This window comes from Pongo pygmaeus, chromosome 14 (genome assembly GCF_028885625.2).
Source record: "Pongo pygmaeus isolate AG05252 chromosome 14, NHGRI_mPonPyg2-v2.0_pri, whole genome shotgun sequence".
Classification (NCBI taxonomy): Eukaryota; Metazoa; Chordata; class Mammalia; order Primates; family Hominidae; genus Pongo; species Pongo pygmaeus.
In genome coordinates this window covers 48,890,750-48,915,272 of record NC_072387.2, presented here as the reverse complement: position 1 = coordinate 48,915,272, position 24,523 = coordinate 48,890,750, and positions in this window count along the sequence as shown.

The window sequence follows — 24,523 nt, the reverse complement described above, 5'->3', positions numbered from 1 at the left end:
TTAGGGCAGGCCTGGTGGTGACAAAATCTCTCAGCGTTTGCTTGTCTGTAAAGTATTTTATTTCTCCTTCACTTATGAAGCTTAGTTTGGCAGGATATGAAATTCTGGGTTGAAAATTCTTTTCTTTAAGAATGTTGAATATTGGCCCCCACTCTCTTCTGGCTTGTAGGGTTTCTGCCGAGAGATCCGCTGTTAGTCTGATGGGCTTCCCTTTGATGGTAACCCGACCTTTCTCTCTGGCTGCCCTTAACATTTTTTCCTTCATTTCAACTTTGGTGAATCTGACAATTATGTGTCTTGGAGTTGCTCTTCTCGAGGAGTATCTTTGTGGCGTTCTCTGTATTTCCTGAATCTGAATGTTGGCCTGCCTTGCTAGATTGGGGAAGTTCTCCTGGATAATATCCTGCAGAGTGTTTTCCAACTTGTTTCCATTCTCCCCGTCACTTTCAGGTACACCAATCAGACGTAGATTTGGTCTCTTCACATAGTCCCACATTTCTTGGAGGCTTTGCTCGTTTCTTTTTATTCTTTTTTCTCTAAACTTCCCTTCTCGCTTCATTTCATTCATTTCATCTTCCAGGGCTGATACCCTTTCTTCCATTTGATCGCATCGGCTCCTGAGGCTTCTGCATTCTTCACGTAGTTCTCGAGCCTTGGTTTTCAGCTCCATCAGCTCCTTTAAGCACTTCTCTGTATTGGTTATTCTAGTTATACATTCTTCTAAATTTTTTTCAAAGTTTTCAACTTCTTTGCCTTTGGTTTGAATATCCTCCCGTAGCTCGGAGTAATTTGATCGTCTGAAGCCTTCTTCTCTCAGCTCGTCAAAGTCATTCTCCGTCCAGCTTTGTTCCGTTGCTGGTGAGGAACTGCGTTCCTTTGGAGGAGGAGAGGTACTCTGGTTTTTAGAGTTTCCAGTTTTTCTGCTCTGTTTTTTCCCCATCTTTGTGGTTTTATCTACTTTTGGTCTTTGATGATGGTGATATACAGATGGGTTTTTGGTGTGGATGTCCTTTCTGTTAGTTTTCCTTCTAACAGACAGAACCCTCAGCTGCAGGTCTGTTGGAGTACCTGGCCGGCCGTGTGAGGTGTCAGTCTGCCCCTGCTGGGGGGTGCCTCCCAGTTAGGCTGCTCAGGGGTCAGGGGTCAGGAACCCACTTGAGGAGGCAGTCAGCCGGTTCTCAGATCTCCAGCTGCGTGCTGGGAGAACCACTGCTCTCCTCACAGCTGTCAGACAGGGACATTTAAGTCTGCAGAGGTTACTGCTGTCTTTTTGTTTGTCTGTGCCCTGCCCTCAGAGGTGGAGCCTACAGAGGCAGGCAGGCCTCCTTGAGCTGTGGTGGGCTCCACCCAGTTCAAGCTTCCAGGCTGCTTTGTTTACCTAAGCGAGCCTGGGCAATGGCGGGCGCCCCTCCCCCAGCCTCGCTGCCGACTTGCTGTTTGATCTCAGACTGCTGTGCTAGCAATCAGCGAGACTCCGTGGGCGTAGGACCCTCTGAGCCAGGTGCGGGCTATACTCTCCTGGGGCACCGTTTCCTAAGCCCGTCGGAAAAGCACAGTATTCGGGTGGGAGTGGCCCGATTTTCCAGGTGCCGTCTGTCACCCCTGGAAGGGGAACTCCCTGACCCCTTGCGCTTCCCGAGTGAGGCAATGCCTCGCCCCTGCTTCGGCTGGCGCACGGTGCGCTCACCCACTGACCTGCGCCCACTGTCTGGCACTCCCTAGTGAGATGAACACGGTACCTCAGATGGAAATGCAGAAATCACCCGTCTTCTGCGTCGCTCGCGCTGGGAGCTGTAGACCGGAGCTGTTCCTATTCGGCCATCTTGGCTCCTCCCCCCCCTTATTTCTTAATAAAAATCACAATAGCACAATGTGAGATCAAGGTTGAAGTTTATCATTAGCCATTAAGGAAATAACCACAATGAGATATACTACACACCTATAAGAATAGATACAATGAAAAAGACTCACCATACTGGTTGTGGATAAAGGTTTAGAGGAAGTGGAACCCTCATGCACTCTTTGTGAAAAATGTAAAATGGTACAACTACTTTGGTAAACAATTTGGTAGTTTCTTCAAAAGTTAAACATATACTTACCATATGACAGCCACTTCACTTCTAGGTGTCTAAAGAATTGAAAGCATATATCCCTGCAGAGACTTGGACACAAATGTTTATAGCTGCTCTATTTGTAAAAGCCCCAAACTGGAAATAACTCAAATGTCCATCCATAGGAAAACAGATAAATAAATTGTGTCATCTCCATACAATGGAATACGATTAAGCAATGACATAGATAAATCTCAAAATAATTATGGTGCATGAAAGGACACAAATACTGTATAATTCCATTTATATAAAATTCTAGAAAATGCAAACTAATCATTAGTAACTGTTAGATATGAGTTCTAAATTTCTTTTCAAAGAATTAATATGTCAGTGTGTTCAATTCTTTGCCTTTTACTTTTAAACGTAACTTCCTCGTAAAGCAACCCTTTTCGATTTCCTACTCCACCCTGACTCATTCTGATCACCTGCTCCACCCTAACTCATTTTGATTACCTGCTCCACCCTGACTCATTCGGATTACCTGCTACCTGCTCTGCCCTGACTCATTCTCCATCCTGCATAACCATTTTTTTTCCCTCCAAAGCACTCACCCTATCATTCTCTTTAAATTAGCCAATCAGAATTAGTTTAGCCTATGCGGTCTAACCCTAGCCAGTAAGGGAATGACACAGCAGCAGGAGCCACGTGCTTCAGGGATAAGAACCCCTTTCCCTCCCTTGTCCAGGTGTGTGCTCACCATTGCTGCATCTGCAGGGTGCATCCTTCTGTAGAAGTACCTTGCCTTGTTGAGAATTAAAAGAAAATTTTATATTCGAGTGCTCTTTAGTGGCACTGAAACTTTATATATAACAGTAACAGAAAGCAGATGGGTGGTTGCATAGAGATGGGGGTGGGGAAAACATGGCATGATTATGAAGAAGCAGGAGGAGGATTTGTGGGGTTATGGATAATTTCACTGAGAATGGGTGATGGTTTCACAGGAGTATACATGTATAAAGATGTATCAAATTATATACCTAAACATGTACAGTTTATTGTATATCAATTATACCTCACTAAAGCTTCTAATGTTGGTGTAAATATCCACCAATGTTTAAAAAAAAAGAGAGAGAGAGAGAGAAAAGGATTACAAGGCCTCGGAGAAGTAATGTTATAGGACCAAGAGGTTCGTATGCCCACTGCACAGTAACAGACTTATCACACTGAGACAGCAGAGATGCAGCAGAGAAAGAGTTTAATGAAATGATCACAGATTGCTGAGCGAGGACACAAGAGGTGAACCTCAAATCCATCTCCTCAAGGAGTTCTGGGCTAGAGTTTTTAAAGATTCATGGAGGGCAGGGGCTGGAAAATTGGGTTGTTGATTGGTCGGGTCAAGGGGGATGAAATCATCAGGATGTGGAAACTTCGTTCTTCGGTGAGTTAGTTTCTCTTGGGGTTTCTTGGACCAGTGGAGTCTGTGGGGTTCTTCAGACCCGCTGACATAGTAGTTTCATCAGTGCATAAGACCTGAAAGAATGTCTCAAAGGGAAAACTTTCATGATGTTCAAGTTGCTATCTTTAGAAGAGTTAGGGGGAACTGTAATCTTGTAACAGGGTCTTGTATGATTCTAGGACAACAGGAGCCAAGCAACCATAGCTTTAGGAAGCAGTTCAGAGAGTAAGTTGACTTAATGATTCATGTTAATGGTGCTGCAAACTTGGTTTATTTTTGTTTCTCCCCCACCCTTCTGCCCTGATTAATCTTATAAAGCTTATGGGATGGTTTCAGTAATGCCCAGGAAACTGAATTGATAGCTGTAATCTGCTCTAGAAATGTACATTGTCATTATTATCTATACCACATAGACTAGGAAAGTTTCCTGCAAGGGAACCAGACGCAGTTTCTGAGTGTCCTTAGACTTTAATTTTCCCAACCCTGCCCAGTGGAAAATGTCAAATGTCAAACTATAACACCCAGCACTGGCCTGATTGCATGAGGACATCCAGACCCTTGAGGCTTTCTTTCAGGGCTTGACCCATCCCAGACCCTCATCCCTGCCCCTCACTCTCAACAAATGACAAATTAGTGCCTAAAAGTGCACAGTCTTGCCTTCAACCAGAATAGGAGTTCTCAACCTGGTTGTATGTGGGAGTTCCCTGGGGAGTTCTTGGGAAATGCTGATGCTTGGGTCCCATAGCTGGAAATTCCCATCCAGTTGATCTATGTTTTTAAAGCTGTCCGGATGGTTCTGAAGTGCAGCTGGAGTTGAGAAGCACTGAGGTGGAGCCTGGACCCTCTTCCCTCATCTGCCCTACCCCTGTGGCCAGGTCAACTTGGCTCCTCTGCATCTCAAACTTTCTGTTCAACTAGTGATGGAAAGCAGTCCAGTAGAACTGGGTATGATAGCAATAGTAATTGACATTCAAATAGCATTTGGTTTTTTCCCAAAGGGCTTCCATGGGCATTTTCTTATTGAGTCTCATGGGTAACCTGAGAAATAAGACAGGATGATTTAACACTTATTGCCCTTTTCCTAATTAATTGTAAGTACAGTAAATGGTCATTTTAGAATATTTTACGGAACAAATGCTGAAATCTATGAAGAGAAAAAAAAAATCTATAATCCAATCTCTCAGAAAAAACCAGTATTAACATTTGGTTTCTTTTAATGAAGATACGATATATGCACTTAATTTTTTAAAAACAGCATTGGCACAAGCTGTACCAGTGTTTTGTAACTTGTTTTTTTTTTTCATTTAATATATTTTAATCATTTCCCCATATTCTTTTTTCTTTTTCTTTTCTTTTCTTTTTTTTTTTTTTTGAGACAGTCTTCCTCTGTCACCCAGGCTGGAGTATAGTGGCCCAATCTTGGCTCGCTGCAACCTCTCCCTCCCGAGTTCAAGAGATTCTTGTGCATCAGCCTCCTGAGTAGCTGAGACTATAGGCACGCACCACCATGCCCAGCTAAATTTTTGTATTTTTAGTAGAGTTGGGGTCTTGCTATGTTGGCCAGGCTGGTCTTGAACTCCTGGCCTGAAGTGATCTACCCACCTCGGCCTCCCAAAGTGCTGGGATTACAGGCGTGAGCCACTGTACCTGGCCCATTTCCCCATATTCTTAAATATGCTTTGAGAATAATATTCTTATTTTCTAGTACATTGCATGGAAAGACCATGATTTTTTTAACCATTTCCTACTCTTTAGCAGCTTGTTTCCATGTTTCCTGTATGAAAAATAACCATACCCTTTTGTGAAGTAGCTAGAACTCTCATACTCCTCCAGTGGGGATATAAATTCATACAACTATGTTAGAAAATGTTTGATATTATCTACTAATGTGGAATGTGTGCATACCCTATGACTCAGCAATTCTCCTCTCAGGTGTGTACCCATAAAAATGTGTACATATGTTCAACAAAAGACAGGTGCAAGAGTTTTCACAGTGGCACTAATTTTGGCCCTAACTGGAGCCAACATAAATACCCATTAACAATATAATGAATAAGTTAACTATGGCATATTCACGCAATGGAATACAATGTAGCAATGAGAATTAACTAACTACAGTGACATGTAACAATATGGATGACTCTCCCAAACATCACTGAGTGAGAAAAGGGATACACAAAGAATATATACAAAGGCAGAGACCATTAATCCATCCTCTTAGGAATTAGGGTAGGGGTTACCCCCTGGGGAATGGGGCAACAGGGGGCTCTGGGTTTCCTTCTTGATTTGGTTGGAGATTCAACTGAACATGTTCGCTTTATGAAAACTCATTGAGTCATACATTTATGATTTGTATTTTTTTCTGTAGGTTTACTTCAATAAAGTCAACTAAAATCTCACTATATTCTTATACATAAACTTTTTTGTTGTCGTTGTGGCTCTGTCACCCAGGCTGGAGTACAGTGGTGAGATCTTAGCTCATGGCAACCTCCACTTCCCAGGCTCAAGCAATCCTCCTACCTCAGCCTCCTGGGTAGCTGGGACTGTAGGCACATGCCACCACACCTGGCTAAGTGTTTGTACTTTTTGGAGAGATGGGGTTTCACAATGATGCCCAGGCTGGTCTCAAACTCCTGGGCTCAAGCAATCTACCCGCCTTAGCTTCCCAAAGTACTGGGATTACTGGTGTGAGCCATTGTGCCTGACCATACATAAACTTTCAAGACAACTATTGTTGCCTTGTCCTTTTGTCTGGCGAAAATGTGGCTTTGAGAATTGTTATGGGCTGACTTGTGTGTTCCCAAAATTCATATATTGAAACTCTCATCCCCTGTGGCTCAGCATGTGACTGTGTTTGGAAATAGAATCTCGGAGGAGGTAATTAAGTTAACATACGGTCATTAGGGTGGGCCCTAGTTTCACAGGACACAGACACATATAGAGAAAAGGATGACTGTGTGAAAACACAGTGAGAAGGTGGCCACCTCCAAATCAAAGAGGAAGGTCTCTGAAGAAACCCAACCTGCTATACCTGAATCTTGGACATCCAGCCTCCAGGATTGTGAGAAAATAAATTTCTGTTGTTTAAGTCATCTCATCTGTGGTATTTTGTAATGGTAGCCCTAGAAAACCAACAAAAATTGAGGAAATTTTGTTCAACATTGTACATGGAATAAGCAGCTGAGCAGGACTTGAATATCTGCCATCGGACTTCAAATTTTACAGTATTGCCACTGCCCCCAGTGTTTTATCTTTCTATGAGAAATTGATGGTGGTGCCATGAGGCAGCAAAGGAGAGTGCCATCTCCATGGATCAACCACTGCTCTAAAGAGGACATGTGTGGCTGGGCATGGGGGCTCACACCTATAATCCCAGCACGTTGGGAGGCTGAGGTGGGCGGATCACCTGAGGTCAGAAGTTTGAGCCTGACCAACATGGAGAAACCCCATCTCTACTAAAAATACAAAATTAGCTGGGTGTGGTGGTACATGCCTGTAATCCCAGCTACTCGGGAGGCTGAGGCAGGAGAATCGCTTGAACCTGGGAGGCGGAGGTTGCAGTGAGCTGAGATCGCGCCATTGCATTCCAGCTTGGGCAACAAGAGCGAAACTCCGTCTCAAAAAAATAAAAATAAAAAAAGGACATGTGTATGAGGACCCAGGCCACTTTACAAAAACAAATCAAAGCATCCTTTCCTTTGCTTGCTGGGGTGTGATGGGTTTGATAACTGTCATATTCAGAAAAGGAGACTTGCTGGAGAAAGAAAATTTCTCTTCCCCAAAACTTACAACTTTTCAGTGAGCAGTAGTGTTTAGTAATTAATTATCACTGGTTGTTACAAGTCATGCCAGTTTTCTGAAACATCCTGGGAAATGTCTATGGGTGATAGTAATGCTATTTCCTGTTCCTCTTGTTAACTTCCATCCTCACAGATTTGGACTTCTGGGAGCTGAAATATTTTGTTTTTACATTTATCTGTTCCCAGTGATATTATAATGTTCTCAGTTTAAGGGCTTATCATATTAGGGCTTCCTCTGGATGTTAAAACATCTGTTTCTAACTCTCAAGAGAAAGGAAAAACACCCCTTTTAATTATAAATACAATAAATAAAATGTATGTGGACCAGACCACCTTCTGGAATTCTCCTAATAAACAGGTAGATTAAAGGGATGTGTAAGAGATTTGGAGTATAAGCAAGGAAAGTTATCCCCTGAGGTCTTAATTTATTCTACTTTGTAGGATGTACTCAATTTTTTTTCAGTTCAGCAAAATTAGTTGAGAATCTATTCCTTGTTGGATATCGTTTCACAAACAGCATGGAGGAAGGAGTCTTTTCTGTTACAAATGTATGAGCTTGTATGGATAAGTAGATAAGTGGCTCCACCTCTGATTTACACAGTTTACTGCCTTCAGAGAGTTTTCAGGATGTGACATAGGAAGGAAGAACCCAAGAGGGGACTGGTGGGTTTCCTGAGTTGAGAAGACAGACCGCTGAAAGGTTTCCAGGCAGACCATGGCAGCTAGAGTTCAGAGGCAGAGCACAAGAGACGAGATTGCTGCACAGAAAGAGAACTCCAGAGATCTACAGAGGGTCCTGCTTGAGGATTCAGGTGAGTGTGGACGAGTATATGCATATGAGGAAATCTACCTGAAGCTAGGGAAAGAACCATCGAAGAGGATTAGAGAAAACAATGCCCAGTGTTCACATAGGGCCAGGAGTAATGACTGTGTACACCAGCCAGACTGGAAGAAAATCCATGACACATGGGGCATTAGATAGAGTACTGAGACAAATAATCAGCTGCAGATTGAGCATCGCTTGGGTCCTGTCTAACAAATCTTACAAGAAAGACCTCAAAAGATAAATCTTCCAAGTACTGTAACTGTATATCAGAATAACATATAAGAATATTTATAGAAATACAAAAATACCCAGCAACATTATAAAATTCACAATGTCAAGTATCCAATAAAAATTACCAAGCATGAAAAGAAGCTGTAAAATACAAAATGAGAATTAAAAACACACTTATTTTTGTTAAGATTAAGTGTGAAATTGACACACATAATCCAGAACTGATATAGATGCTAAAATTAGCAGGCAAGAACATTAAAACTGTTATTATAATTTTATTCAATACATTGAAAACAGTAATTAGAGATATGAAAGATATAAAATCCCTAAATCAAAATTCTAGAGATGCAAACTACAATATCTGAGATGACAAGTACAGCAGATAGAATTTATGGTAGATTACACATTACAAAAGTAAAGATGAGAAACTTGGAGGCATAGAAATAGAAACCATCCAAAATGAAACACAGAGATAAAATAGACTGAAGAAAAGAGCCCTAGTGTACTGTAGAACAATGGCTAAAAGTTTTCTAAATTTGATGAAAACTATAAACTCACAGATCCAAAGTTAAATGAACCCAAAGAACAAGACACACAATAAAAACTACAAGTTAGATTATAGTTGCTCAAAATTAATTAGAAAGAATACATCTTAACAGCAGCCAGAGAAAAAACACACATCACATACACAAGGACAAAGATAAGGATGGCAGAAAGTATCTTCTTGGAAATTATTCAAATGAGAAGATAGTGGAGCAATATCTTTAAAGTACTAAAAGGAAGAAACAAACCTGTCAACCTAGAATTCTATGCTCCAGAAAAATCTCTTTAAAAAATCAAGGCAAAGAAAAGACCTTTTCATACATACAAGAGTTGAAACAACTAATTGCCTGCATATCCACATTATAATAAATTTTAAAAGAAGATTTTCAAGCAGAGGAAAATAATATCATATGGAGGTCTGGTTCTACACAGAGGAATAAAGAGCACCAGAAATTTACAAGGGTAACGATATATGATTTTTCTTCTTATTGTTATTGAAATCTCTTCAAAAGATAATTTACATCTTAAACAGAAATAACAATGTGTGGATTTTATTACATGCATAAAATTAAAATGTATGACAGCAAATTAGAACATAAGTGAAAGAATGAAAATAAGAAAGATCAGAATGGAAATCAGTGAAGTAGAAAACAAAAAAAGACAGCAAAAAGCAATGAAACCAAAAGTTGGTTTTTTGAGATAATCAATAAATTGATAAACCTATAATCAGACTGGTCTTGAAAAAAAGAAGACACTTATTACCAATATCAAGAATGAGAAAGATGACATCACTGGAGATATTAACAGAATAACAAGGAAATATATAAACAACTTTATGCCAATAAATTTGACAACTTAATTGAAATGAGAAGACTCCTTGAAAGGCAGAAATTACCAGGCTGGGCATGGTGGCTCATGCCTGTAATCCCAGCACTTTGGGAAGCCGAGGTAGGTAGATCACCTCAGGTCAGGAGTTCAAGACTAGCCTGGCCAACGTGGTGAAACCCCGTCTCTACTAAAAATACAAAAATTAGCCAGGTGTGGTGGCAGGCACCTGTAATCCCAGCTACTTGGGAGGCTGAGGCAGGAGAATCACTTGAACTCGGGAGGCGAAGGTTGTAGTGAGCTGAGATCATGCCATTGCACTCCAACCTGGGCAACAGGAGCAAAACTCTGTCTCAAAAAAAAAAAAAAAAAAAAAAAAGGCAGAAATTACCAAAGCTCACTCCAGAAGAAATAGATAACCTGCATAGCCATGTTAAATTGGTAGTTTAGAAATCTTCCTATATGGAAAACTTTCTTGGAAATTCTTCCAAACATTTAAATAAGCAATAATACCAATTCTACATAACAATTCTCTTCTAGAATATTGAAGTGAAAGAAATATATGCTAACTCATTCAATGAGACCAGCATTATCCAGATACCAAACCCAAGAAGACATCACAAGAAAAGAAAGCTATAGACCAAAATCACTCATGCAGATAGATGCAAAACGTTTAAATCCAACAATGTATAAAAGGGATAATACATCAGGGCCCAAGAATGCTGGCTTAACATTTAAAAAAAAAAATCAATCAATTTAATTCACCATATTAAAAAACTAAAAAGGCATCACAAGTTCAGGAGACCGAGACCGTCCTGGCTAACACGGTGAAACCCCCTCTCTACTAAAAATAGAAAAATTAGCCAGGCATGGCGGCGGGCGCCTTTAGTCCCAGCTACTCGGAAGGCTGAGGCAGGAGAATGGCGTGAACCTGGGAGGCGGAGCTTGCAGTGAGCCGAGATCATGCCACTGCACTCCAGCCTGGGCAACAGAGCCAGACTCCATCTCAAAAAAAAAAAAAAAAAAAAAAAACAAACTAAAAAGGCAAAACCACATTATCATCTCAATAGATATAGGAAAAAAGCACAGGATACAATCCAAACCCAATGTTGAAAAATGCTCTTGATAAACTAAGAATAGAATGGAACTTCCTCAACCAGATAAAAAGCATCTACAGAAACCAATAGTTAATGTTATATAAAATTAACTTAAAATAGACCAGATATCTGAATGTAAGGCCTGAAACAATGAAACACCTAGAAGAAAACATGGGAGAAACTGTAGCTGACCTCAGAATGGGGAAAAAATCCACAAGAATTGCCCAACTGGAATGATGCTGCCATCTTTGGAAAAGTAAAGATTGGAGGTAGCGAGGGCAAATGAAACAAACAAGAGTTTCTTGTACTGCCTCTCCACAGAGGCCCTTCAAAACGCATTATTTTTTCTTTGTACTCCGTACTTAACATTCCTTGTAAACCGTAGCATGTTTCTATCAAGGTACAACAGCCAGTGTAGGTTAAATTTCAAGGGAACCAATCATTATCAATGACTGTGGGGACTGTGGTAGTATACAATGTGCAGAGAACATGACCCACTGGAGGTACTGTACCTGGACAATAGGCTGTACATAAGCAGCACAGTAGGGCCTTTATACCCGAAGTAGGATAGGGTCTGACATTTGGATTTCAGTGCTTTGTCCATCACAGGCAAGGCCAGCAGTTCAACACAGTATATGTCAGGGAAGTGGAGCCTGTGTGAAGAACACATATTTTATATCATACTATGTGCCAGGCACTATTAGGCACTTTATTATGTTATTCATATAGGATCCGGTGTTATGGGTATTATTATTTTCATGTTAAGCTCATGGAAGTTACATAATTTGTCCAAGGTCAACAACTGGTAACAGCTGGTGCTCAGGGTTGTTTTATCATTGTGGTTCTACATTTTTAAAATCTTTTCCATTTTATCAACTGTCTCCATAAGATCAAAAAATATTTCGCTAGGTTGCAAAGAATGGTATGCATATCTCTCTGGGACTTGAAGAGCATGAGCCCAGAAAAACTCTACCCCTTTATGAAAGGGCAGTTGTTAAAAAGCCTTGGCAAATCCCCAGCCTCCTAAGTGTTTGGGGGTGAGGTCATACATCTGCTAAAATGGGATACCTGGAATGTATTCCGTATGAGTGTTTCTTAGCAAAAAGATGTAAAGGTGACCCCATCTTTGGCCTTGAAACAAAAGAGATTTATGAGCAAATATGGTGTTGGTGTTGATTACAATTGGACTTAGCATCACAAAGCTAGGTAGAGGTGATGAAAAACAACAAATCATGGTGCTACAGAAGAATTTTGTGACTCAGGCAATTCATTTCTAATGGCAGCTTATCTACGGAATAGATTTTCAATACTGATGGGAGTAGTCTCCTCTGGCATTGCTTGCAAAGTCAATTCTGACACATGTGGAGAAGGAGAAGTGAATCAAGCCCCTGTGATTTTAAGCAGAGGGGCGAGCCATTCCTGTTGTGATAATATTACAGATTCCGATAAAATAATACCTTTGGCCAAAATTTTCATTGTCCTAGAGCTTTCAAAGTGATCACACATTGCCTAGTTGTTCTTACGTAAAAGTACAAGCTAACGCGTAAATAGAGGAAAACATTTTTCCTCCTTACTGGTTTTATTATCTCGTAGTATGTCCAGTGAAACATTTTTAAATAGACCTTACTATCTTTTTTTTTGAGACGGACTCTCACTCTGTCACCCAGGCTGGAGTGCAATGGCACGATCTCGGCTCACTGCAACCTCTGCCTCCCAGGTTCAAGTGATTCTCCTGCCTCAGCCTCCCAAGTAGCTGGGACTACAGGCATGTGCCACCACGCCAGCTAATTTTTTGTATTTTTAGTAGAGACAGGGTTTCACCATGTTAGCCAGGATGGTCTTGATCTCCTGACCTCATGATCCACCCGCCTCTGCCTTCCAATGTGCTGGGATTACAGGCATGAGCCACTGCGACTGGCTGGACCCTTTACTTTTTTTAAAAAACATTTTTTAAATCAAGGCTTTAAAAAATACAGCAGAGACAATCCTTATCCAGATTTTCTTCATTTATCTCCTCTTTTTTCCTCTTCGATGAACATCTTTACCTCTATCTACTTGAAAGATCTTTTTCAGTGAAAATCATTTTCGAATCTTTTAACAAAGGTCCCTGGTGATTATAACAAACTTAACACTCTTATGAGATATTTAAAGCTCTGTTCAATGTAGCTTCAGCCTCCCTTTGTAGCTCCCAATATGCTCCTACATGAATTCTATGTCATAGACCATTTCAACTACTTATAGTCCCTGAATACATACTGAAAATTTCTGCCCCTGCTTATGTCATGCTTTCTGGCTGGAATGTCTTCCTTCATCCTATTTCTGGGAGGGAAAGTTGTACTCATTGGGGAGACCCTGGCTATCTGTTCATCTAATGGCTAGACTACAGTTAGACTACATTTCCCAGCCTCCCTTGCAGTTAGGTGTGGGTGTAATTGATTTACGCCACTTCCAGGTCTTACCTGTAGAAACTTACCACATTCATTCTTCACTTGCTCACTTCCTCTGTCCATAAACTGTGCATAACCTACATGCAAATATCAGGACAACCAAGCTGTGCATTTCAAATATTGATGATGGCAGAATCATCATCTGTCTTGTCCCTAAAAGATGGAGTGGCACAGAGCCTCTCTCTCTATGATTTTGAAGTTTTTATGCATTAGAAAAAATTACTTTTGACAGCCCAGTTTGCTAGGCCTTCTTTAAATGCTAATATTCCTACAGTTCCCTCCTTGGCCACTGTTCTACTCACTCTGTGTATTCCCCTTTTCACGTGTTGCCTTTCCCCCGGCTTTAGTTTCATTGAGAGGCCACCCCAGCCTCTCTGCCTGCTGCTAATATGTCACCTTTTGCATGGATAATTTTGTCAGCCTCCTAACTGCTTTCCCAGCCTGTAATATATCCCCAAACAGTGACAGCCATGATCTGTCATAAAGCCCCATGTGGTGTGTGGCCACCCCTCCCCATTCCCAGCATGTGTTTATTTATTTAATGTGCCATTGCTATAGCAGAGTCCTGTCTCCTCTGTGTGGCTATCCTACTGGCCCTGCCTTCCTTTCCTGTCTCCTATCTTGCTCCCATTCTCTTGTACTCTTTGTTTTAATCAAACTGAATTACTTTCCTTGACTGTGCTGTCCCTCATTGCAGGTCTCTGTATGCGCTACATTTATTCAGTATGCTCTGTACTCACTCTTTCAGGAAGCCTTCTTTGACCTCCAGTCTCATTCAGGCTGGGTTAGGAGTCCTCTTCAACGCTGGAGAATCACCCTGTATCTCCTTTACCATACTCCTTAATACCCTTACTTGTAACTACTTTTCAATTTCTCTACCTCTCTAATGAAGATGGTATTATGGTCTAAATGGTGCTCCCCCACCCCCAAATTCCTATGTTGAAGTCCCAATCTTCAGAAACTCAAAATGTTACAGGATTTGTAGATAAGGTCTTCAAAGTGGTGATTAAGTTCATATGAAGCCCTTAGGGTGGGGCCCTAATCCAAAAGGACTGGTGTCCTTATGAGAAGAGGGAGACGTACCAGGGGTAGGTATGCACAGAGAAAAGACCGTGGGAGGACATAGCAAGAAGGCGGTTATCGGCAAGCCAACAAGATGCCCCAGAGAAAACAACCTGCTGTCATCTGGATCTTGGACTTCCAGCCTCCAGAATGGTGAGAAAATAAATTTCTATTGTTTCAGCCACCCAATCTGTGGTGTTTATTATGGCAGCCCATGCAAAACAATACAGATAGTGAACAATTTGAGGAAAAGGTCGTCTTGTTTCTCTTGGGATCCTTATCATAAACCCCAAACCTGTCATATAGTAAAGGCAAAATACATGTTTATGAAATCTCTCAATTGATTAATTCATTGATTGATCCATAAATAAACAAATTTGACATTGATAAGTAAATAAGATACAGTTTTGAGGAAGTTACTTTGATATGGTAAATTGGAACCCTATTATGCAAGAACTTGTAAATCACAGATGCTCAGGAAAAATTTGTTGGTTGGAGAAAGATAGGGTCATATCACAGCACTTTTTTGTATTTATAGAAGCTTTTCTCTAAGACAAAAATGGCTCTGGATTCTATTAATACATCCCTCTGCAGTGAAAAGCACTAATCATTGGGATTTTTCTGGGGAGGGACCTGAGGTGAGGGAGGGGACACACAGCTTGCCCAGAACCTGAGTGAGCCACTAGCCCAGGTGGCATGGAGGGGGATGCCAGAGTGTTCTTGCTGGCTGGCAGAGTGCCAAGTCCTACAGCCACTGCTTGTAGATAATCCTTACAAAGCTCTCATGAGATGACTTGGCCGTACTTGCTCCAGAATGACAATAGCACCTGGAAGGCACATTCAGGGATTACATAATGGAGGTCAAGAAATGGCAGATTTGAGGAGAAAAGAAAGATCAGCTCATCAGAGTTTATATAACAGCAATCAACAGGACACAAAGCAAAGGCAGGATCAATCAGACATCCAACGTTTTCTATCCACAAATGCGACAATATCCGAAAACTTCTGCATGGTAAGTAGAAAAGCTTGTGTTTTTTCACATATGTGGCACATTTGGGCAAACCTGAGCTAGGAACAGGCTTGTTCCTAGTTCCTAGTTCCTCCTTCAGAAGGGAGCAGGTTCACTGTTGTCACACTCTTCGAAGGATTTCACTGGATGGGAAGTGGCTGGATTTGGCTGGGGCTGTGGTTTAACATGCACACATGCATACACAAATAAGCACACATGAAGTTGGAGGCTGCTTGTGTGGCTCCAGGAGTACAGCGTGCCAGGACTTCCAGAGAGAAGAAGACCCCCTCTGGACCGAAAAAAGGGCCATGCAGCAGTCTACTAAACCCACAGTGTTCAGGGCATTGAACCAGCCCACACCTGTGCACAGCTGGTGACAAGCATTGGTCATTAGCATCGGTAGTGATGGGAGAACACTGTAGGATAATGTGCTCAGGGAAAGAATGCAGGTAAACTCAAGCCAGTGGTGAATGTGTTGATAGTCACGGTGGTTGCTATGGATAGGGATCAGGAGACAAGGTTAAATTTCAGTTCTTAGGAGCAGATATCATCTGCAGTAAACAAAGACGGCTTGCTAGGAAACAGGGCTGTGGTTCACAGCCAGCACATGTTGCTGTTGATTCGTGGAGATGTGGGCTCACTGGACTTGAGAGGGTCCTGAGACCAGATTAAGTGATGCTGTCACTCGTATTCATTCAGTTGACCAATATTCATTGAATGCTTTAATGCATGGATCAAGAACTACACTAGTTGGTGGAAATTAAATAGCAAAAAATAGGAAATCTTGTCTCCTGATCTAGCCTAGTGGAGGATATAGAGAAAGTGAAGAGGCCACTGCAGTACAGCATCCTCCAGGCTCCTAAAGGGGCAGCAAGCTGGGCAATGAGAGCTCATGTGGGCCTGATGGGCAGATGCTCTCCTCACTCTCTAAAGGAAGTGAGGCCCACAGGGAGATCTGAAGGATGAGACGAACTGAGCCGGAGGGAAAAAGGAGGGCTAAAGTGTTTACTGCAAGAGGGGACAATGGCTGTACAGTGGCTCAGAAGAGTCAATAGTTCTCAAAGGCTGGACTATTCAGTGGCAGAAACAAGGCAGAAGTAACCTGGCCGGGTACTGGTGAGGCTCGTTTCTCCTGGTGGTGAGGACGATGAGCCGGCAGGCTGGCTGTGTGGGGCTGATGCTCAGAACACAGAGCAAGGTGAGAGGCAGAGATTGGGGAATCACTCACATGCAGCTATTAATCAAAGGCCTGAGAGTGAATAAATCCCCCCTGGTCCCCCCTGGAGAGTGTCTGGGGTGAGAAGTGAAATCCCAAGAAACCCTGACATTTAAGGAATGGGCAGAGTCCCAGGAGCACCCAAGGCCAACAGAGGCGGCGAGTTGGGAGGAAAACCAGGAGGGGTGGCAGTGAGGGTCCTAACAGGACAGCAGGTTTTAAGAACAAGGCCGTGACTGACATTGGAAATGGGGCTGAGAAATCAAGTAAAACCAAAACAGAGAAAAGGATCTACTCAGCATCCCGGGATGGCAGGTGACCTTGATCAGAGACTTCCTGATGATTCAGGCATGGGGAGGGGAGTAGAGGACTGAGTAGGAGGTAAGAAAACAGCGTGGCCAGCTTTTCTAAGCCCTTTGGCATGATGGCAAGACAGAGATGGGTTGGAACTGGAAGACGTTGGTGCGGAAGCACATTTTTAAGATGGAAGACGAGAGTATATTTGAATCTTACTGAGGGCAACGGAAGGCTAAAATATTTCGGCACAGGTAGGGGTGGCTTCCTCTGTTTAGGTCTGCTGTGGCTTCTGAGAAGAGCGGGTGGAAGATGTGTCCCGCATTGTGGCAAACCCAGAACCCATTTAGATGTGTGCGGGGGCAAGGGACTGAGCTCTGGGAGCAGACGGTGGGGGCCGAGTCCTGCCACTTGCGTATCCTGGCTGTGTGATCTTCAGCACACCACTTAATCTCTCTGAGCCTCAGTTTCTTCATCTGCAACAATAAAACCTACCTTGAAAAGCTGTTTTAAAAATGAAATGCAATGGTGTACGTAAAGCTGTCAGCACAGTGCCTGGTGAACGTGCATCTACGTCTAGCTTTCTTATCAGTTGTTCCACGTTAGAAGGATGGCTGCGTGTCTGTAGCCTGTCCATTCAGTGGAGATGCTGGGAGCCTCCTCCAGGTGTCCGCCTCTATCTTGAACAGGATGAGGGCTCATTGTCTGCGCTCTGCTAAGGTCTCTTTCCCAGTCCCAGATGCAGTGTGCAGCTCCCTGTTGATCTCCGGGATGTCAAGGTTGTATTTGCTGCATGGAGAACCTCTGGCAGAGCCCAGCTGCTGGCAGCACACCTACAGGAAACAGCGTAGCAGGGCTAGGTGACACCTCAGGGGAAACCCAGCTTCATGACTCTTTGCAGGAAGCTCAGCCTTTTTTTTTTTTTTTTTTCTGTAGGCAGGAATCTGCTTTCTGTAGGCAGGGTGGAGCTCCTGGAACACAATATGCTACTTCTGAGATTTCTTCTTTGTTTTTGAACGTCACCGCCATGTCTCTAGTGTGATGTAATAAGAAGGGATCACCCGAGGGAGGAAAAGGATTCCTCATTTTCTAAACCAGATACTATGTTTCTTTCTCTTTTGCTTCCTGCTCTCTACTTCCTTCCAGTGGAGACTGTGGCTGTCTTTTTTCCCCCTCCCATTAGAGAGTTCAGTGGGCTTTTCCCCACTGGAATCAGATAAGAGACTCTGGGATGGAGCTGGGGGATTTGTCGATAGTCTGGTGACCTGAGAGGAAAACGAAGCTCAGGTCACACAGCAAGTAACAGAGTGGCCAGTCCAGGACTCAAAATTCAGGCCTCCTGACTCCTGGCCCAGTGCTCTTTTCAAAGCGTCCTTCCATAAACGATGAGGATTATTAGTAATCCATCCATCTCCCTGCAGCCTCCCTGAATGTTACTAATATTAATATACTCATCTGATACACCTTGCACACCTCCTGTGAGGCAGGTCCTTTCTAGGCACTGGGGACTTATCAGCAAAACAGAAATAAATCCCTGCTCTTAAGGGGCTTATGGTTGAGTAATGGGAGACAGATAATCAACAATAAACAAATAAATGATAGATTTGCCACAATGTCTCTCCAGGGAACATTTTCTCAACAGAATGCTTCTAGATTTTTTAAAGCCCAAACTCCATAAAATGTATATGTCTTTCTATACAATGTTTTTGAGTCAATGATTATTTAGAAAAACATGTATATTTATGACCACCTAGCTCAGAACAACATTTCAACAAAACGATTTGCAGAAATAGTCTTGAGTTCCATTCTAAATACTGTACATTTTCTTGAAAGGCACGTTGAGTATTAGCATGGGGTGTGTGTCTTGGTGGTTGTTAGAACTAAGAGGGGAGCCACTGCAGGTCGTCAAGCAACTCTTTGTTACAAACATGAATTTTTTGGTGACCAGGAAGTCATGCTTGAGGCATTTTACATTCTCTAACATGAGAGTTCATTATTTATATACAGATAGATAGGTGTTTTGCTGTATATTAGTTACATTTAAAAATTTGATTGGGAGTCTTGGGTGGTGGATGTGAAACATTGTAGCTTTTCCCAGGTAAAGTCATAGGAAAGACTCGGAGTTAGAGTTTTTGTGTGGAAGACTGATTTTCAAGAATCTCTTCTTGATGTTAAGTATGTGGTTGGAAGGTGAGAGGTGTTGGAAAATACTAGACCTGAATTTGTTCAGAGTCTCATAGCAATGCCTGGTTGAGACTCTGGTCTCAGCCTTCGTGTCCCCATGGGTGACAGGTCCCTTTTGTGGGGGGAGCTAGCACAGGAAACGACCGTAGAGTCAGATCCATTTAGGTGGACACCCTGGCTATGAACACGTCCTTCCCTTGGCTCAGTGATGATGACCATGGCCACTTGCAAAATAACTTCAGCAGGAAATGCAAAGTGATTCTCTCACCGAGTTCAATGCGAATCACTTGCCAGGAGAGGTGGCTCAATTCCATGAGCGTTTTCTTTTTTTTGAATGGTAACTATGGAATGGTAGGAAGTGTCCCACAAAGGATTTCCTTTGGTCATTGTTTTTTTTTTTTTTGCTTAGGAAAAATATGTTACTGGGGAGGGATAAGAATCTCCCTCCCTTTGTGAATTCTGTGATTCAGAGTTTAAAAGGCCAGTGACAGGATCTGGGTCACAGCCTTGGTTTCTTTCTTGTGTGAGACCTTGTGCTTCATACGTCTGTCCCTTTAAATATTGGGACTGGAGCTCCATATTCTGTCTCATGTTTATACTTGCTCACATGGGTGAAAGGTGGTTTCCTTGAAGCTAGACTCTGTACTAAGGGAAATACCATGCATTGGAATAACCCAATCCTACATTTTAGCTTGTAGAGTTAAAAGGTCACTTCTTCCTACCTCCTTCCTAAGCAGAAGGACCCTCCCTCCCTGCCCACTCCTAGTGACAGCTGAGTGAGGCCAGTGTGCTCCCAGCCTATCTGATCCTGTGTGGGTGTATTTGCCAGGGTTTTCCAGAGACAGAACAAATGGCATGTGTGTATGTATAGAAAGGGATTTATTTTGAAGAACTGACTGACAGGATTATGGAGGCTGGCAAGTCCAAAGTCTGCAGGATGAAGACCCAGAAGCAGCCAATGCTGCGGTTCAAGTCTGCAGGCCGTCTGCTGACAGAACTCCTTTTTGCTCATCAGTCCTTTGTTTTATTCAGGCCTGCAAATGATTGGATGAGGCCTTCCCACATTAGAGAGGGTGATGTGCTTTACTCAAAGTCCACCAATTTAAATGAAAGTCTCATCCAAAAATCCCCCCACAGAAACATCCAGTATAATGTTAACAAGATAGCTGGGCCCCACAGCCCAACCAAATTGACATAAAATTAGCCATCACGGTGGGGTTCAGCAACTAAAATATTATATGTACTAATGTTCAGCAACTAAACCACACATACACACACACACACATGAATTGGACTCTCCCTCTGTGGAAGGAAAGGAAGGGCAGGCCTTGAGTGAGGACAGCCTCTTCTCGTTCCTTTCTGCCTAGGATGGGCAAGGGCTATGGCACCTGGGCTGTGGCTGATTAAGAGCAGCCTTGGCTACAGAGACTTTAAAAGCTGGTGTTAGCCAGTTGCAGCCCGCCTGCAGCCCTAGATTTGTGTAGGGAAGAAAGGCAAATAGCAGATGTGTGTATGAAGAGAGCACACACACATACACACACACACACACACACATATGTGGGAGGCAGAGTAACAGAATGGTTGGTGGTTCACAGAGTATATGGGGTATGGAGCTGCTCTGCCTGGTTGGAATTCCAGCTTATGCCAGACTTGCTGTGTAACTGTGGGCAAGCTACTTAACCTCTCTGTGCTCAGTTCCCTCATCAAATTAGGGAAGGAATTCATACATCCTAGGTTGTGAGGATTAAATGAGGTAGTAGCTGTAAAGTGCCTATAAGATCGCCTGACACATAAGTCCTGGACAATATCAATTCTCGTTATTATCCTTATCATGTATTCACATATTACACATGGTTATTGGTAAGCAAACACAACCTATACTTCTGGCAAATACACATACAGTGGGAATTTTATGCCAAAATCTTTCTAATGTATGCTTGCAGGGGCCATGCTGGATATTGCTTCATAAAAAGATATTTTTTTGGTACTTTATTAACAAAATTCCATTGGATAGAATCCAGGTCATATTCACTCTAAATTAAATTAATGTTTTTTTTTGTTTTTTGTTTTTTGTTTTTGTTTTTGTTTTTTTTAAGTCAACAGTGTTACAGCAAGATGCCCGCATGGCATTGGAGTAAATATAGCATTTTGGGCTTGTGAGGATCACTTGCAGCCAGACAGCCTTTGTACTGGGGAGGGGAGAGTGCAGGAGGTCTCACCCTTGGTTGTCGCACACTCGGTGAGCATGTCGCTAGCCACCTGAGGTTCAGGTGTGCCTGAGGCTGCTGGAGCTGGCGTGGATAATGACAGCTGGTGGGCTTCAGTGTGAGCTGGCTCCTTCTCTCTGATAAATGGCTCCACAGATGCTGCCAGCTTCATGCTCAATTAATCTCAGCTGAATTGATCATCCAGTTATAAAGAAAACCATTAGCAATAAAGCAAAACTTCCCAAAGCGCTTTTATGGTGAGGAGGAAAGGAAGTGAATTTTTTTAAATGTTTTTTTAAAAAGAAATTAAGATGATGAACTGTGTTTGAAAAGAACCCAGCGCCAGCCTTCTCTCTACCCAGCTGACTCAACCCTAAGGGGGTGGGATAATAAGTAATTTTTTTTCCACCTAGTTATCTCAGGAATCGTCGAAAGAAAATATTTTTTTAAATAAGCAAGCACATATAAAGCTTAGCATGTGCCATACTTTATTTTAAGCTGAGGAACTTTACATACACTGTATCAACTCATTTAGCTTTCTGACAATGTGGTGAGGCAGCCATTTTACAGGTGAGGAAACTGGAAAGAGATGAAGTCATTTGGCCTGGATCACAAGTGGCTGAGCTGAGATCCACAGCCTGTGCTCTGGGCCATTTGCTGAATGAGTTCTGTGACTGTGTGGCCATCAGTACAGATTCCTACTGGGTCAGTCCCCTTCCCTGCCTCACCTTTAAGTCAGGTGCTCATTGCCTTATTCCTAAAATCTCACATTCATATTTGTAATACCATAGGCATGTGCTTTAAAAAGATAACAGTGTCATGTAATACACATGTAATACGTGTTTATTTTAAGGAAAAAAAGCAACAACAGAAAATGCTGAGAAGGAAACAGAAGAAAATATTAATTACTTGTATTCTTCTACCTATGATTGCCCTTGTTAACATTTTGGTATAGTTCCTTCTAGGTTTTTTTTTTTTTTTGTATGACATCCTTTCCTTTTAAGCAGTAATGAACTCATACAATGCATAGTATTTTGTAACTTGATTTTTTTTTTTTCACCTAACAGTGGAGTGTAAATGCCTTTCCATTTAAATATAAATACATTTCTATAACATTATTTTCAGTTTGTAAAAAGTATTCCACCATATGGATATGCTACAATTTACTCAGCTAATCGTTTTTGTTTTGGACAACTGTTTCCAAATTTTGAAATTAGAGATAATGCTATTATGCAAATAACTGATAAGTGTATGAGGTGGTGCCTATGTTAATTAGCTTGATTTAGCCATTCCACAATGTGTACATGTTCCAAAACATCATGTTTTATGCCATAGATACATACAATTCTTATTTGTTAATTAAAAATATAAATAAATAAATTTAAAAAGTAAGGCTACTGTAAACATTCTTGTAGTATAATCCATATGTATATTAAAAATATTTAAATTAAATTATTAGTGGTATTCTTAGTAACTATAAATTCCTATTAGTTCAAAAGATTTATTTAAAAATCATTATCATTTTTCCTTTCAAGATATTTTCCTATTAATGGAAATAATCATTGGGATCAGTAGTAACTTCTATATTTTTCATATATGTGAATCTTGATTTCATTAAAATGGTATGAATCCAACATTAAAACTGTTGCGCATCATTTTGTAATTTTTTAGGAGCTAACATATGAACAAAACATTAGGAAAGTGACATATTCTTGTAAACTCTCAGGAGGCTTCCTTGGGAGTCCTCGTTGGTCTCTGTTTCCTAATATTGTTGACGGTTTAGCACTGATATTCCACTTTGGGGCAATCCCTCTGCACTTTCTTTGGCTCAAGCACCCAATTTGCCTTTTTCCTGAAATCTTTCCTCAGCTTCCTGCCTGGTTTTCCATCTCCTGGAACTTCCCTTCTCTAAATGCATTTGCACTTTGTTATCACAGTTAGCAAACATGCCAGTCTGAGATTGCTCAGATACCTTTTTGCCTTTAAAAATGGAAAGATTAAAGTAAAACCAGAGGTTAGTGTGGGCATCAAGGTATCAACCTACATCTACCTCCTACTGCTCCAGACTGCACACTCTGTCCAAGCTTAAGCCAGGGCCTTGCATTGGGCTTTGTCTACCAATAGATAGAAAGAGCTCTCCTCTACTGCTGGGGGTGCTTCCAAACTTCTTTCTGGGAGATTTGATCTAGGCCCCAGGCAATGGGTGTGCCTCAGGCCACTTACTCTTCTGGGCCAAGGGCTGAGATTCTGCTCATCAGCAGTCTTTTTTCTCCATCCCCCTGCATCCCCACAACCAGGGTTGGCCAGTCTGAGCCCAGATGCATGTTTTCAGTGTCTCTGTAGAAAATCGTCTTCTTCCTTTAAAGAGGTCTTTAACTGGGGAAGCAGAAATGGTAGGAATTTACAGCCAGCTCAAGGGACAGAATGACCCTTGCTCTCTCACAAAAAAGGTGCTTGTGAGGGGTTTTAACATATTAATATAGTGCGGATGGAACTGGGCTTGAAAAAAGATTAATTGAGCTCTCAGGGTATCTCTTAAGGTTGTTGATGTCTTCAGAGAGTGTGTAGCTTATCATAACTTTGCATATTTTACACTGTTTTATCCAAAAAAGTAATCATTCTCTTTCCTTCCCTTTGAAGGCCACTATATATGCCTGTGTATACAGAAGTTATAGACAATACCAAAATGCTCCAGTGGTTTGGTCCAAAGGGCTGCACCTACTATGTGGAAGCAACTGAATGGAAAGATGGAGACATGGATTAAGTGAAGAATGTCTCAAACAGTTCGATGGAAATGACAAACAGTGCTCATATATTATATGGAGATACAGGCCCAATGACCTGGTTCTTTAACTGGCATATTTTTATAAAAATCTCTTTAATTTGCCTGGTGCTTAAGTGTATAGAACACTGCTATTTACATAACCTCATTTTAACTCAGGGAAATGGATTCAGAGATGTTAAGTGGCTGGCCCAAAGTCACATTCTCTAAGTGGTCAGGGTTAGACCTATGACTTTGGATCCAAGCCTTTCCACTCATATGCAAGTGTCATTTGGTAAGTGACATTTCTGTGCCATCATTTTCCTTGCCTGTATGTGTGGATTTATTTCATTTTATGGAGCTTCTAGCTAAAATGTTGAGATTAAGTTCTCAATGTGAGCCTCCAAACTCCTAGTGCAGGTATCTTCAGGGAAAGGGGAGAAATGGCCTCTAAGTTCAGGCTGTGGGGAAGTGGAGCAGTGGTAGTATGGGGGAGGGGTGGTCTTCACTGGTG